General features: G+C 37.2%; 2 protein-coding genes across 2 annotated transcripts in view; both read left to right on the top strand.

Moving 5' to 3' along the window:
- Positions 1-15,703, top strand: part of CenG1A (Centaurin gamma 1A) — a 751,861-nt gene that overhangs the window by 445,294 nt on the left and 290,864 nt on the right. The window lies entirely within an intron of this gene.
- Positions 1-15,703, top strand: part of LOC150090886 (nucleolar complex protein 4 homolog) — a 37,735-nt gene that overhangs the window by 20,962 nt on the left and 1,070 nt on the right.

The raw sequence follows: 15,703 nt of genomic DNA, 5'->3' as shown, positions 1-15,703 counted from the left end.
CCCACAGTTTTTGATCAGCTGCGCAGTGTGCGGATTTGGTTGCATAAACATACGCACAGGTATCCCCGTACACCACTCGAAGACCCACACCAGTCCAGTACAATTCGAACTATTTTTACCATTTTTTTCCTTTCATTCATAATTTTTCTCCGCGTACCTGTTACTACTTACCGTTTTTGTACTACTTCCTGTACTTACTAACTAGTACCATTAGAAGTTCTGTATATATTATATATTAGATCCCGTTGGGGCAGTAAGTACATTGCTGCTCTGGTAATGCCTAGACACGTAGGATAATCCCATTACCGTAATAGCACGTGTTAATAACGCTAATTACTTTATAATATACTACGTGACTAAATGGATGCTCATAAACATTTGGTAGTGTGTCATTTGTGATCATCTCTTACCAATTAGATATGAAAAATAATCTTTTGTCTATTTTATTCTCCGCACTTACCCGAGATAAATTTATTCTTAAAATTGTATTCACAATGTAGCCGCTTTTAGTAAAATTTTTGGAGGAGATTTTAAATTTGTTTTCATTCCACAAATCCTTAGAAACAAAGATTTGTTTGCATCCTGTTGATTATGTAATACCCCATCCCTCCACCATTCGAAAAGTTATAAGAGAAATATTCAGTGCATCTGCATGATAATCATAAGTGCACGTAGAAACTATATACTGTACAGTGTTAAGTTGAAGGATTTTGCAATGTATTACGTGTACGTGTTTGTATGATGTAGCAGTTTACAACCTATAAAATTGTTGGATGAAATAGTAGCAGATTTAGCCTTTAGCGGGAATAATGTTTGGTGTTATAAAACAATTACGTACCATTAATGCGAAACATATAATGGAAGTTTTCTTTAAATTAATTAACACAAATCATAGAAATGAAAGAATCATTTGAAGAGGTTCGGGGGAAGAAAAAAAAAGTTATTGCACCAAGTGAAAAATGATTATCATAAAAAAATAATAATAAATAAATAAATAAAATAACACAAAGAACATACAAGTAGAAATGGATCGTCTTTATACGACTTAGTTCCTCTTCAGTGCAGACCATACACTTTGTAAATCCAAGTGTACGCTTTCATGCACAGAACCGGAACGATTGCTATTGTCACTGCAAATCTGCTACCTACACGGAATTTACTGAAGGTGAGAAAACCTGGCGATAAAGACGGGAAGTTCAGTCGCGTAAACATACCAAGAAAGTGCTTGCTTCATTCAGTCTTAACCTTGGAGCATTTGGAGTGAAATTTTGAGTAGTCAAATAGCAGAGGTGACTATATCAATCTTCCGCAACGGCGTGCCATAGAACAGTGGTATGCCTTGTCGAGATTCTACATTGGTATGTGGAACAGTGGAATGTCGTCGTGAGATGTCACGAGGAATTCCCTAATAGAGGGAGGGAAGTGTTTAAGTTATGGAAATAGGATAACATTGCTTTACTTATATTATTATGTTCCCACTATTGTCTCCATCTCTGCTGATACTTTTCTAAGTTTTTCCACTCATGTTTGCTCTCTCTCTCTCTCTCTCTCTCTCTCTCTCAATCAATCAACTGTTTGGTCCGTTTGAAAATGTGTAGAGCGCTTGTTAGTCTGAACATATCCATTCTATGTGACAGCTCTCCACCCAGTGAACGAATTTTCATGAAATTTGAGACGTAGTTGTTTTTATGACGGTCACATTTTTCATAAAAATCGGATAAATCCCACTTATATGAAATTTGGAATGGCTCGTAACTTCTGTTTAATTTTTCCTTTTCCTCGTCTTGTGTTTTCCGTTACATATCTCTACCTATATACAGTATAAGGGACCAACAGTGTGCGTTGTTGGTCCCGAGTAGGTTTTTAAGTTATTCTGATTCCGTGCCTGTATATATACACCCACACACAAAATAGGTACGCAGTAACATCTCTATGAATTTGGAACAGCAGCACACGTGGATTATTTTCAAAATTTCAGGAATTAGAATATTCGTAGGGATCTCTGACCAAATTTCATTTCGGTAGTGAAGTGAAAGTGATTACTTTTTATATATTACTAATTAATTGTTGATTAATAAGGGCGGAAGTTAACTATTTAGCTTTTCCGTTCCTATTAATCACAGAATATGGAAAAATTCAATTCTTTTAGGAATACAAAATCAAACGCGCCTAAAATGAAAATGTAAAGCAATGCCATTATTATCCAGCTTATTTTTATTGTCTTCAGTAAATGCTTGCCCACCAGTGTCTACGTTTTTCCTTTCCAAATCGCGGATAGTAATACATCTGAAGAAGAGTAAATGGGCAGTGCACATATTGAGGACCATTACTTCGTTTTGAAACAGTCATTGCGCATTTTTAACTTTGAACTTCATAAATATATTTGCAGCATTCTCACGTTTTAACAAATTTAAGTACATAGGGGCTGGATTAATTTTTGGAAACTCCTTAGTAATTGTGATTGTTTGCATGTCCAAAGTCCTAGGTTTCCGACAGTTTGCACTTTATCTTTTGGACACCCACTGGAAAATTACCTAGGTGGCCATTATATAGGCTCACGGCGGTCTAATATCTTCTCGAGAACTAGTTTTCGGTTTCTGTCCACTTTGTGTGTGTGTGTTCACAAGACTGTCTGACACCTTTTATCTTCTTACATTGCCCTCCGTGGCAGTCTAGTCGGCACGATACATCACTGTCTTCCACTCGTTTGGAGAGGCCTGGATTCGATTCTCATCAGCGACTAGAAGAATTTCTATAAGTGCTCTTAATTCGAAACTGTAATGAGCCGATCTCAGACAGAGGGCGTAGGGTTTTTTACCAGTGAGTTATTCTGGGTATTTCAGCCTGCACAACGTGCAAATCGTCCCGTGAACACACACACACACTAACTTAGGTTATGAGTGCCTACTTCGAGCTTTAATACAATATTTATTATTATTATTTTTTTTTTCTTATCTATCTTGTTATATTAACTTCTGAACTGGGGCTGATTCCTCTTGTTCCAATGCCAGTAGCCACTTTCCTTATGGAATGCATGCTGACTGGTTCGTATAATATTCCTAACATTTAAAGATGTTACAAGTGCTCTTCTCACAGCTTTCCATGATGCTGGTTGACGCCACCATATGACGTCACTGACGCCAAGTAAGCTCCGATGATACAAAGACTTTTTGTTCTTTGGAATTACTGTCTTTAGAAGCCTAGGAAAGAGATGGGGTCATGGGTTGTCGAAAGATGATGGTAGTATAGGTGGGCTGCTTGAGGACCTTCGTGATAAATCATGAAATGGGGTAAATGCTCTCATTAAAATAGAAGTAGGCCAACAGGTGATATTTATCCATTTGCTTTTACCGTGTTCAGTTTCTAACAACAGACAAAGCCTCAATGCAAGGTCATCTCATCAGCATCTGATTTTCGTTTTCAGTAAAAAGCCAATTTTTACAGCCTTGAGAAAATTTAGAGGACTGTCTACTGGTACTTTTAAACCACTTAGCAAATAAATCCACCCCCCGCCTCGACTTCCATGGGTACATACTTTCTGTTGATTTTTTAATTTGATTTTAGTTAATTTCTTTTATATAATTTACTTTTTTTTGTAATGGTAATTGTCTTTTATCACTGAAGTATAAACAAAAATATGATATGCGGATTTATTACAAAGGGTACTAGGAAAGTTTTGCAATACAGCTTTGTTTATTTAATTTTTTCAGAGTAATTTCCTCTACATTCAATACACCTCTCCATCCTCCGAAACCAGTCTTTAAACCAGTTCTGCCAAGTTTCACTAGGGAGTAAAGCACACTCGTTGTCCCAAGCCCGTAGAAGGTCCTCATCACTGGAAAACCGCCTCCCTTTTAGCTTCATGTTTACATGCGGGAACAGTGCAAAGTCGCAGGGAGCAAGGTCTGAACTGTAGGGAGGGTGCTCGAGAAGTTTCAGTCCTGTCGTGGTCAAATATTCGGTGCAGGCTTTGGCGCGGTAAGCTGGAGCATTATCGTGATGGAGGTACCAGGTGTCCTTTCTTGACTTTGGCCGCAGGTTCTTCATAGATCCAATGACTTTAGGCAGGCATTGTTCAGTATACCACTTAGCCGTGACTGTCTTCTGCGTGTCCAAAACGACACGTTCCACAATTCCACTCGATTTGAAAAATACAGCTATCATTTTCTTCTTTACAGATCGGGATTCTCTGACAATTACGGGTGTGTCGTCATCATCAAAGACCCAAACTTTGTTTTGAGCCTTGGTCGGCAGATCGTAATAGTACAGCCAAGTCTCGTCACCTGTCACGATGTTGTCCACATACCGAGATTGTCCCTTATCAAACTTTTTTAACATCTCCCGGCACCAAGTCACACGTCGGGTCATCTGCTCTTCAGTCAGTTGATGCGACACCCAGAGAGAACAAAGTTTCTTCACGTGCAAATGATCTTGCAGAATCGAACGAATTGCTGGTGCATTTAGGCCCAAAGTATCCTCTATCTGTTGGTAGGTCACTCGCCTGTTTTCGTCAAGCATTTTCCTCACAGCAGTAACGTTTTCCTCCGTAACTGACGTTCGTGGCCTTCCCGGCCTCTCAGAATCCTCCAGAGTGAAATTTCCCCTTTGGAATTCTCTATACCACCTGAATATCGTTGTACGATGTGGACAATCATCATCTAGTGCAAGAGTAATTTCTTCTAAGCACTGGTCTATGGTTAAACCACGCACGAAATTATACCGCAAAACTGTCCTTATCTCATTTCGTGACCACGATGCCATCGCAAGCACTTTACACTCTCACTACTAATGAATAACTGAGCCCATCGACTTGGCGCGGCGGCTCCTATGCACGTATGAACATGTCTCAACATGCAGCAACAAGCAGCTTCCTGTGATTCATTGTTTGCGTTGCGTCATATTGCAAAACTTTCCTAGTACCCTTTGTACTTTATTATTTTAGCGGTATTATTAGTTAATCAACAAATATTTCTGAAAACAAATTCTTACTTTTCAGCTTAATTGCATGTAACTTACGTTTTCATTAAAGCTGATTAAAAAAGAAAAGAAACTTAACTGAGAGCGAATAGGGTTTTTTTTTTGCCCATAGAGAAACCTGAAAAATTATAAAACATGGGTTGTTTTTCATACCATAGCACTTATGGAGAGATTCCGGGCAGTTCATCAGATGGAAGTAGAGCCGATGGATCTCATAGGTCCATCGCCTCCTGTTGTGGGGTTTTTCTGCAGGGGTACTATATGGCGGGGTCTCAGAAGTAGGTGTTATAGTTGACAGTTAAGCAGTTAAGGTTAGCAAGTCTAATGGTCATCCGAAGGGTATGTGTTTTGAGGAGCCACTTAGCCGGAAAATATGCATTTTATTATGTTTTCAATGATTATAATAAGAAACCGTATGTATAAAAAAATTGTTTGTCCTGCTTGCCTAGGTGAGCCCCTGAATAAAATCGTTCAGTTCTTTTTTGGACAGCTTGTATATATACACAAGAATATTAATGTTTATCGTTATTATTATTTCTAATAATAATAACTTACAAATAACCCTTAAAAATACATGCATGTTATATACCATAAGAGAGTCCCTTGAAAACAATGTTACAAATATTTACAAAAGAAGATCCCCCCCTTCTCTGGGTTCTGAGTGGCTGGGATCCTCTGGCAGCGTTTGCCAATTTTTTTTTTAGTCACGGAACCCTTTTTATCTTACAGTGTATTTACTGAACACTTGTATCCTTTTATGGCTATGGTTTTTGAAAAAAAAAATAAAATAAAATAAATAAATAAAATACAATTAATGTCCAAATATATTTTATTTTGAAAATAAAATCAAAATAAAAACATAAAATATCGATAATGCGCAATTTCGATCAGGAAAACACGTATAGAGTATTATATATAATAGAGCATTCAAAATTAACAACTGTGTTCTGTATAAAAAGTTAAATGCATGCAAAACGTGTTGAGTGAATGTCATATTCAGTACGTGATCTGTCAGTAACCAGAAAAAAAAATGTAAATTATACACATACAAAAAGTGTTGTACTATTTTTAAATAAATAAAAATAAAAAAATAAATAAAAAAAAATATATATATATATATATATATATTAACTACGATTTTTTCATGGAACACAGTTTTAGAACTGTGGGACTTATGGGATAACGATGACCTTGGAAGCCTGAATGCGACCGCATCCAGGTTCTTCTAGCTCAGTGGTTTTCAACCGGGATGTCGCGGCACCCTACGGTGCCTCGTAATTTGCGTTTAAGTTACTTAAACTTTTTTTTATATATATTTATTTCATTATAAAAAGGTGTACAGTATCTTTTTAATTTTGTGGTATCTATAACTAATGTTTATTTAGTACCTCTATAAAAAGAATAAATTTCTATATATATATATATATATATATATATATATATATACACACACACACGTATCATTGTATTATTAATTGTAATTTCGTTTATAGTTATATTATTGTAATAACTACCATATAACATTTTTTTAATATTATATATATATATATATATATATATTATGTGAGGTAAAAGTTAGGCAAAAGTAATAAAAATAAATAAATATGGCTATGTAGCTATCATATATTTTTATTTTAATTATCAGATATATATATATATACACAGAATCGGATATAACAGGCAGAAATTGAGATGGCGCCTCCGTAGCCAGGTGAGCAGAAGCAGCAGTGCGTAGCACACGCTTCTTGATTAGATCGGGTTTAAGCCCATGACTACCAAATACGGAGGATGCGGAAAGGTCAGGGAATGACCACCGCATATCCCGGAGCAATATGGCCTTAGTTGCTAATGCTCCTAAAAACCAAATAACAACAGAAATTGAGTAGGGGTGCCGTTATTAAAAAAAAAAAAAAAAAAAAAAAGTCGAAAACCACTGCAGTCTAGGGGGCAAACTGGGCAGATTACTTTTCGCATAAGTAATCTGTCCGTTAACTTCAGAAAAAATATCCTCCAAAGGTTTTTTTATGACGTTCAGCACCCCCAAGGCAGCTTTTTTGTTCGATTTTCAACTTTTACGAATATATATTGGAAATAATGTGGTAATTAATACAAAATAGTTGGAAGTTATCTTTTTTAGTGAATTTTGATTCCTAATTTTTAAAATTTATTTGCTTAGGTTACTTTTCATATTTCTTATTAAGAAATATACTAGTAACTATATTTCTAGTGGTGTTTTTTTTTTTTTTTTTTTTTATGTAAACCCCAAATACTATAGGTATATGAAAGGAGGGCCATCCGCAAATAATGACCGAAATTTCTTATAAATACTGTATTTAAAAACAGAAAATTTACAGTATAGAAACAGTTCTGCTAAGCTTCGGTTTCTGCGAAAAACTTTTAAGTTAAACTGTAGTGGAGAAGCTTATGTTACAAATGTTTGAGAACCACTGATATAACGTATTTTTCAAAATATCGAAGACTAGTTCCTTTGCCCTTTTTTTATTATTTTTATTTTTTTAAGCGTTTTTATTCTTATTTTTATTTAGAACTTTACCTATTTATCAGTGTTCTGCTGACTGAGAGAGAGAGAGAGAGAGAGAGAGAGAGAGAGAGAGAGAGAGAGAGAGAGAGAGAGAGAGAGAGAACACCAAATTGTATCTTTGTTAAGTAAGACCAGCTGAATATTAATCACTGAATACAACCATCCTGTTATTCTTCAGTATTGCAGGCTGCTAGTATCAATTGCAGTCAAAAGCTTTTAACCAGCCTTAAAGATTTTCGGGAACCCATCGGTTTAGAAAAAGCTGGTATACCCGATAACTTTTAAAGGCTGTTAAGGTTTAAACATTTAAAAATATTTAACATGTGTATATGTAAGGGCAGCACCTAGAACGTTTGTTCAACTCCGCATCGTATCTCTGTGAAGAATAGTGCACTATGAAAGGGCCAGAAATGCGTCTAGTGTAGGTTTATGTGTGTTCTGTTATGTTTTGGCCTCTTAGCTACCCAGAAGCATCAGTCACCTGTATAGATGATTCTGGGTACTCGTCCACACCACGGGAAGGTGGGCTACTCCTAGAAAAACACGTACCGTATCAAAAGAGACTCTGACCCACTTGGTGTTGCCAGCAGGTGGGCCAGGATCCTCTGGGGGCCCATTCCAGAGGGATTAATTGTTTATTTATTTAATAATTAAAATTCTACATTTGATTAAAGTTTATTGGAAGGATTTGATTATATATGATTTTAAAGGCCGCCGGAAATTTCTTGACGTATTTTTTAATAATACTTTTCAGAGGTACTGTAATTTCTGTATTTTTCTAAAATGCGATAGTTACAGTCAGTAGCGTATTGAGGGGTGGGCAAAGAGGGCATATGCCTCCTTAACCAAAAATTTTAAATTAAAAAAAAAAAGAACGCAGGAGGCGTTCAAAAAAAAAAAAAAAAAAAAAAAAAACCCTCAAAAGACTGGTTGGCGTTATCTCCCCCCCCCTCACGATTATACCTGGACCTGGTCGCTATACCCCCCCCCCCCACCCACTTCGATGATACCTGGATACAGTAACTTCAGGAGCAGAAGCCTCTACTTTTCTTTAGTTTTTTTTTCTTTGTGTGTGTGTTCTGACATTCCATTCCTCCTATTGGGACGGGACATTTATTTCAGTATGTTAGAACATGTTCTTGTTTATACTCCGGCACGACCACCAGGTCAGTAGAGTTTACAATAAATAAATCGATCAATACAAATGTTAATCGTATTTAGCAGTCACGGTTTGAACCCCGATTCACTCAAAGAGCGTGTGCTACACTCGTGCTCTTGACCACTCGTCTACGCCACGTACGAACCTCTTAATTTAGCTGTGCCTTTCGTATACATGCATATCTGTTGGGTGAATTTATTTGATGAAATTATCTCTCTCTTTCACTGTTTTTTCCATTTTTAAAGACTAATGCTAATAAAAAAATATTGAAAGTACAGTATTAGTAACAGCTGCGGTAACAGTCAAAAGATTTTTCCACATTTTCGATTCTTGGAACTTTGCGCCTTTGTCATGTGAATGCAATAGTGACTGGAAACATTACAATTGCTCTGATTGGTTGGTTGTCCAATTTTCCACCCACGCTTCCTATGACACTATTAAATGCTATACAGTGCAGATTATTAGATATGATCCATTCATTCCGTATTACAGGTCATTGCTTTCAGATATGATTATCCATATTAAGGGAGCATGAATTGTTTAACTGAGGTGGATAGGAGAATGACCCTTTATGGAACAGACGGTGTTGTCTGTGCACATACAGTACACTGCAGAATAATGCTGACTGCTACATTAGTTATGACCTCATACACAACGTTTTTTAAAGGGTACAAATTAGCGCAGAAGGGACTGCATAACCCCACCTTACGCTGCCGGTTAATTGCAAATATCAGGAAAAGTGAAGTGTGCCAGTAGGTTGGAGGTCTTGCTCTGATGCTCAGGCCAAGTACATGACCTAGAATTGTGGAAGTATTATTAGCATCGTACTTTCAAAACAGAGGGATGTTTCTTTTTTTCCTCTCCTCTCTTCTGGGTTCTGTCACATGACACGAAACGAGGTGAAAGCGTGACTGAGATGATCACTTAACAGCGTTCATAGATAAGAAAAACAAACCCCTGCCTTCCATTTATATTTTATTTATTTATTTTATATATTTTTGGGATTAAGATTTTATGGGATTTCTGAAACATGCATTACGAACTCTTTCTTTTTGATGCAACTTATGCATTTGACATCATAAGGACATAAATGTTTGTATATTTTTCAAATGTTTTCTTAGGGAATTCTTGGAACATTGGATAAACATTTTCTATACAAGGCTTATTTTTTATGGAATAAGTTGTTTGTCGGGATCGGGAAGTATCCAGAGTGGCCACAGTATAATCAATATGACTTTCCTTTATGTATTCAGCGAATAGTGATAAAATGAATGATATTTTTCGTTTGTAAATTAAGCAAGGGATCTCCATACTCATACAGCTATGTGTTGTTTGGCGATTAATGGGTTCTGGAAATCGTTGCATAAGGTCAAAATGCATACCTAAGAAATCATTTTCTCATAGAAAATAATATAACAACTCTGAGTGACGTTTTGGATTAGATTGTCGGCCTTTTCTCCTTTCAGGATGTATTCCTTCATATTAATTTTTTGTAAGCATTTTTTTTTTGTTTTAATTATAGTTATTTAAGAATCATTTATGTATTTTATACACATGCTAAGTTCTACTTTTAGTAGTAGTGGTTAGGACTGTTAGAGCACTTCGGACTATTTGAGCGCTTAAAACTCGTGATTAATATAAATGATGCTATCTGAGTTAAGAATAAATAAAAAAATCATTGTGCTCACTCCGTAATGATGACACTTGACTGATGCATGAACGCGTGCCGATGCAGACTGCTATATGGGCCTTTGATCTTGTGGTATGTGTGGCATTGACGATTTGATAATTGTGATATTTGTGCACCTATAAAAGTATTTTGCATTTTCCAAACATTTTTATTTGTAAACACACTATCATTTGTTGCGCAACTCTAAAAAGAGAGGGGAACGCCTAAGGTGGGGTTGATACAGGTTCGCGTTAATTCGAAATAATTTGCTTCATATGCATTTGATTTGGTTCCTTTCTATTGAATTTCAGTAGAGAGGAACCAGACAAGCCAGAAAGATAATACTTTCACCAATCATTTCGAAATTCCGCTGCGATACGTCCATTCCTTCCTGATTTTTCAAAATATGACTTGGTTTGAGTTTAGGACAGAGAAAGGCGTCATAATATAATAATATAATAAAAAACATTGTTCCGAGTTGAAACCTGAATTCTCCGGTGGCACTGATGCCAAAGTTTAGGACATGTGAGAAAACCAGTGATCATTCTAACTGTTATAATGAGTTGACGATCAGTGGAATAGCCATCATTTCTCAAATTGAATATATCTACAATCCTATATATTTCAGTGATACCTTTGGATCCTGAACACGAAATCCTCTTTGAGAGTATAGTGTTTTCACTACTTGGCATTCGTTTTGATAGGTCTGGATTCGATTACGGTCTACTTGTAAGAGCTTCTAAAGTTATATTCATTCGAACTGTAGTTAGCCGATTTCAAGCGGAGGGAGTAAAGTTTCCCCCCGTAAATTATTGCAAGTTTATCAGTCCGCACAACATGCAAATCGGTCGTAAACACACTTCTGCAGACATATCGCACAATTGTGCAATATGGTATAAGTCGTTGTTGTGCCTAAAAATCAACAACCCGAACATGAAGTGGGTGTTTCTTAGCTTTTCTATTTGAGGCGACACAATTCTAAAGTGCACAGTATGTGCATAAAGCTGAAGCTTTGGATTGAATACTAGTCCCTAATTACTATGGTGGTAAATTGGAGGGATCTGTGTTTTTTGAGTGAAAGAGGCGGATTACGTGGTTGTGCTTTTAGAGAATATAAAACTTCGTGACTAATATTTAGGTCATACATGGAATGATATTTTGCAGTTTTCAAATTTTTACATTTGGTATAGATCACTGGTAGGTTGGACTGAGGTTAAGATTTTATGTCGTCATAATAATAGAGAATGTCATGTGTGTTTGGGTGGGTATTGGTGTGTGAGCGCGTAAGCTTATTTTTGAATACAGCACACAGTGAAAAATCTGAAGCTGAAGTGACTAATATTTAGGTCATACATGGAATGATATTTTGCAGTTTTCAAATTTTTACATTTGGTATAGATCACTGGTAGGTTGGACTGAGGTTAAGATTTTATGTCGTCATAATAATAGAGAATGTCATGTGTGTTTGGGTGGGTATTGGTGTGTGAGCGCGTAAGCTTATTTTTGAATACAGCACACAGTGAAAAATCTGAAGCTGGCGGCAGAGTGGGAGGTTAAAATAATACGACCATCAAAGGACTCTGTCAGATTCATTGATGTGCGAACGGTGTCATCGCCCGTGCTTGCTGAAACCAGCAGTATCCAGTTCAATGAATTTGACATTCCTTTGACTGCCGAATTTTACGGCTGTATAATCATCCTCTAAAACCCGTTGACTTACAGTTATGTTTATAGTGTTTGGTAATTTTCGGTTATATATGTGGTATGAAGTAGATGAAACAAACCAGAATTGCCACGTTTAATAAGCTTAATCACTACACTTTTTCTGTATTTACGGTCCTTCACATATCTATAATGATCAGTATTAAAATCTTGAGCTTGGTCAACAACTGGTTTTGGAGAAAGCTTTGAGATTTTCTAGTCTTATCTTGCTAATGCAGGTATTAGTGTTGGAATGGAGATCTGCCAATGACATGTTTCCCAGCGGATGGGATGTCTATTATACCTTCAGTTATCTTGATTGTAGTGTTTAGTCTGGCTTGGTGAATATCTTTTAGATTGGAATAAAGTTGAGCTTTTATATAAGCTGCGAGGCGTGTATTACTTTGGGGCATCTGTATTTGTATGATATCTATTGTGGTAGCCAATATTCATCTTTGTAAATTCTTTTGTTGTAAAAAAATGTGCGGAATTAAGTGTATGCAGAAAACTATTATTTAATAGCAATGTGTACAACAGAGGACGCATTCAGCGTTCTCTGTTGTTCGGCGAAGGCCAACGATTCACTGCGGCAAGGTCGCATTGTACCTACGCTACGCTAACAGATGTACCAAGGTTATTGATAAGATTATCACGTAATTCAGGGAGTTGTGTGGTATATAATGGGAGCAGTGTCGTGAAGCGTAACGGCAAACGTCACTTAGCTCAAAGCAAACAGTTTGGACTGTTGATAGCAACTGTGAAGCAAACAGGTACTAAAAGCATATGTCGTACGATGGCGTGTTATAATTTATAAGGGGAGTTCCTAGTTTTCCTCTTTGTGAGTGAAAGGTTTTTGCTACAAGATTCAAACTTGCACTTTTCCAAACGGGAGACAAACGAAGACTCTTGCTTGTTTCGATTAATACTGCATTTTTTGCTTACTGTGCATTGGAAAACCAGACATTAACCAGGCAGTTACTTATTAATTTGAAATCATTGCAAATTCTTACTTATTGAGTTAACATAATACCTCATTAGGTTGAAAACGGCTGCGCCTTACCGGAGTGGTCAAATGAGAGAGTGTAGTGATACGCGCGTTTCAGGTGAAGTTCTATTTCACTACTAAAATACAATGTTCTTTTAGTCTCTCTATTTTGCAAACCCTTCTATCCCTGTGTTGCCGCCCCGGAGTATAACCAATTTATTATTATTATTATTATTATTATTATTATTATTATTAACTTAATATCATTGCATATTCTTACTTTCAGATATTAAAATTATTCCTAAAGTTAGTGATATGCGTGTGAAAAGAAAAACGCTCGTAGAAAATAATAAATACTCATACATAACATCACGTTGCGCACCAATATACACCTCTAATATGCCGTATAGTATAGAAGGAGCAGGCTACCGAAGGTCTATCGTTAATATGATTTGCTGATGCACCTCTACACCAACGTTTTCCTTTGAGTGGAATCGTTGGCCTTCCACTTGCCCCTCTATTTTCAGAATTAGGTTAGAAATGGCTAGCTCAGATCTAGGAAGAAGGATGGATGCTCCACTACGTCACGCTGCCGTGTTATGACTCTAAGCATTATCATGTATAATGACGATTTGTCGGATGCAATTGCTTAGGTCGTTCGCACGTGCGTTGCTTATCTTCGTTTATTCGGTCTCGTGAATGCGGTAGCGCAGCTGGACGGATGCAAGCCGTTAGTAGTCGGTTCGGAAAATTTTCTTTTTATACTCCGGCACGACAATCAAGTCAGTAGAGTTTACAATAAATCGTCAATACAAATATTTATCGTATTTAGTAGTCACGGGCTTGAACCCCTGTCCACTCAAGGAACGCGTGCTCCGGAACTACATATAAAACGTTTTTTCATCAATTCAGTAAATCCAGAAAAAAATTAATTAAATGGTGCCATGAATTGTGAAATGGATTCATATATACTGTGTGTGTTTTGTAAAAGGTTTTTCATCCCGAGAGTCATAAGAGAAAGAACGCTTATACAGCATCGGGGCGGGCGGAGGAAACCTTTCCACATCACCTTACAGTCCACCTCTAATAAGTTTTCTAATCCTTCCTTCAATTGTTATTATTATTAGCCATATGGTGCAAGGAAGCCTGAGGCTTATGCTGCACCAGCCAAAAAAAAAAACTCCCGAGTTACCCTGAGAGAGAGAGAGAGAGAGAGAGAGAGAGAGAGAGGAATCGCCAAGAAAGAGAAGAATGGTGATATCCAGCTCAGGGCCGTGGGTTTGCTAAGCCCATACTCACCAGAAGTGAGCCCCTGGGGTTTTATTCAAACTACTGACGTCTGCAACACCAGATGAAAATTTGCTCCAGCAATCAGTTGCTCTCTGGCAGGAAGAAAATTTTCGCACGTCTAACCTGTAACCATACTTTTTCAATTAAAATGTTGTCCGACAAAGAGTGTCATCAGCAGTTAGTTTACTCAATCCATTTAAAGCCTAAAACACTTCATGTGGACATATGTATAGGGCGATACCTAGAACGTCTCGTCTGTTCAACTCCGCCTCGAGTGTCTGTGAGGAGCAGAATCAACTGTAAATGGGCCAGAAATGTGTTGGTGTAGGTTTGTGTGTGGTTTGACCAGCAATCATGGATGTAGTTCACTGCTGTTTCTGTGAATCCGTTTGCATTACAATTAATAAAAGATACCAATTCTTTATGCGGCTTAGAGTTGATCTGGTGACTGTGGGGAGCATCCTCAAGACTTATTTTCTGCATTCCCAGAATCGGAAGGAATTCCTAGCCTGGAGGAAGAACCGAGGCCAGAAGCAAATGCGCGGTCCAAAACAGATGCCGCAACAGGAGTATCTGGAGGGGGATCCTTTGAAGCAACAAGTTGTTACCAGGAGAATCAGCAACGGGACATCCAGAAGGACTTTCCACTGCCTCTAAAGGCTTTAGCTTAACTTGTTTATCTGCAGAAGCAGCAGTCTCATGCTGGGACAGAAGGAGCTTAAGTTTCTTCTTGCTCTTATTCTTTTTCTTATGTGAAGGATGGGGGAGTCTTCCGTGACATCTTAAACGGAAGAGGGGAAAAATCACCTTATTCATACTCACCGGATGAAGAGGCGCTGTCATTAGACGTAATTATTTGCACAATCAATATAAATCAAACTGAATCAATAAAAAACACTTCAAGCAGGTTTCCTCGCAGGTACGTAGTTTCCAGACGCTGCATTTTGTAGAAATAAGTCTTTCGTGGTAAGAATACTCTTTTGTGCCGCTGGTCAATCTTGTTGCTTTTTTCTGCAGCCATTTCAGCAGATCCATCTCCTTCCTAAAACGATGATTCTAGACTGTATATGCTTGCTCCTCCTTGTGTCTGCTGGCAAAATTCTTGTACTTCAACATTGACAGAACCCCATTAAATTTTATACAGTAAAAGCCATTTTGGAAACTTTAAAACAACAGAAAGCTGAAAAAGAAGAGCTGTTCCTAGAAAATTTGTTCTCTTTAATTTCTCAGATTCATATTCATATCTCAGAAGATGAAATGACAAATGAGATCTTAATAAAAACAGATGATGGCAGACCTCATTTTAATTTAAATTATTAGTATTAGTAACGGCCGCATGGTGCAAGAAAGCCTATGGCTTATGCTGCACCAGCCAAAAAA

This window comes from Mastigoproctus giganteus, chromosome 1, assembly GCF_048544385.1.
Source record: "Mastigoproctus giganteus isolate SK-2022 chromosome 1, ASM4854438v1, whole genome shotgun sequence".
Taxonomy (NCBI): domain Eukaryota; kingdom Metazoa; phylum Arthropoda; class Arachnida; order Uropygi; family Thelyphonidae; genus Mastigoproctus; species Mastigoproctus giganteus.
This window is presented reverse-complemented; position numbering and strand designations above follow the sequence as displayed.